Source organism: Propithecus coquereli, unplaced genomic scaffold, assembly GCF_000956105.1.
Source record: "Propithecus coquereli isolate 6110/MARCELLA unplaced genomic scaffold, Pcoq_1.0 Scaffold203, whole genome shotgun sequence".
Lineage (NCBI taxonomy): Eukaryota > Metazoa > Chordata > Mammalia > Primates > Indriidae > Propithecus > Propithecus coquereli.
In genome coordinates this window covers 1386148-1388397 of record NW_012145301.1, presented here as the reverse complement: position 1 = coordinate 1388397, position 2250 = coordinate 1386148, and positions in this window count along the sequence as shown.

Here is a 2250-nt window from a genome sequence, read left to right as displayed (position 1 = left end):
CCAGGAGTTTGAGGTTGCTGTGAGCTAGGCTGACGCCACGGCACTCTAGCCCGGGCAACACAGTGAGACTCTGTCTCAAAAAAAAAGAATTGGGTATCTACGAACTTTGGACTCATGAGTAACTAAATTGCTATTTTTTCACAGTAAACATAGGATAGAGTTGATACGCTTTAACCATGGAGTGACTGACTGAATAAAAACAATTCTAGTTATCACATATCTTTGCACCTGTGTAAGCAGAGTAGAATAAAACTTAATGGTTAATGTGACTCACAAACAGTTTACTCATCTCTACATATGATAGTTTGTCAATTGCCCAACACGGAACACTCCAAGACAAGCAGAATGGAGCTTCAGATGTCTCCTATCAACAACTTTAGTTGCAAAATTTGCCAAGGTGTCCTTTGAACAGATCTGATTTCCATTCTAAGAAAAACTTCTACTTGTAACCAGTACTGTTTATTATCATGTCATGATGGCCTAATGTTCTTTTTTTATTTATGCTATACCACCTGTTTCCTGAGCATTAAAAAAAGGAGACTGAAGAAAAAATGAAGACATTCAGATAATTCAAGTAAGTAAACCATTTGCCTGAGCTATATGACATTTCAAGATAATTCTTTCAGGACTCTATTCATTTTGGAAAGCACTCAAAAAATATATATTGAGCACCTAAAAAGTAAAACATGTTGAAGTCTAGATATGACAAAATATGTTTTTTAATATATTGTCTACATTTACAAATTGACCTTTTTAAGCTAATTAGAATGTTTTATATGATTGATTTTAAAACAAAGTACCTATAAGAAGTGATTGCCTTATCGTAATTCTTTCAGATTGTTTAGTAATATTATCAATTATTCATTCATATCAGAAGGACATAAAATCAGATATTAACATTAGCTTTTTAAACCCCTGAAAACTCTGTCTTTAAGTATGCAGAGAATGTCCAAAAATATGTTTTCCTTACTCTAGGAATACAGTATGTCAGTATGTCATAATTTATGAAAACCCAAGGCACAATTCCGTTATCCATTATTCAAAAAATAATACAATATCTAAAACCTAGTTACTACCCCTATCATAAGAACCTTGCATAAGTAGATTTTAAATTAAGATTATATAAAGATTATAAAATCCCAAATGTTTATTTTGGGATGAAAATTACTCCACTGATTTATTTCCTTGGTTATTCATCTGGAGAAGAATACACAGGTTTTCTATTTCTGCACCAAGACCAAAATTATGTTGTCAGTTTGAGAACTACCTCTCAGGAGGCCAAATTCCCATTCACCTCAGTTTCTGAGGTGTATGAGTTGAAAAGCACAGGAGTGTGTGTTACCCATCATATGTGTATGTACCAAGATGTGCACATATCTGTGCTTCATTAATGCACAGAGGACACGCAACAATTGTCACATGCCGGACGTGCCTGCACTGTGCACAATTATGCACCATTTCCTTCCGTGTGTTACTCAGCCGACCTCTTCTTGCATCTCGGCTCTGGTTGCTGCTATCTGAGTTCCCAAAGCTCCCAACCATCCCCCTTCCAGAACACTGCTTCATACTGCAAACCTTTCATTCCTCCTCACAAACATGCTTGCCCTTGATCCCGATTCCTCTGATTAATGCTTGCTCTGCCAGCTAATCCTACAGGCTAATCCATGCTAACAAGTGCTAATAACTTTCTACTGCTCTCATTTATGTCAGATATTTGTGTTTTGTTCTGGAGACAGTCCTTTAATCTAAAGGAATGTCTTACTGGTAGGAATTCTAGATGCATTAGTTAGGGGAAATACTGTGGTGGTAGGCCCTTAGGTGCCTCTCAAATGACCTTAGTATTATGAGCAGGGACAAAGTTCATCACAAGTTCAATACCCAATTCAGCTGTTTGGCTTTACTCTTTAATCTCCCCAGATTACACCAGAAATTGAGACAGGTTTCTGAATAATGCAAGTTATTTAAACACAGGGAAGACCAGAAAGAATGTGGTAATAGATCTGTATAAATTCATCAGCCCAGATGGCTTGGAACCAAAGCATGGGATAATATATACCCATATATATTTGCGATGACCACAGCTATCAACAAGTGCAGCTCTGAGAACTCGGAGCGGGAACTGGAGGCTCAGGCACCATCTCTAAAGTTAAAAAAGTCAGTTGTTACGGATTCAAGTTGATTCATCGGTTATTATCTAGTTAGAATGGGTTTTATCAAATCACAGTTCAATTCCAGTTTTAAAAACTCTTT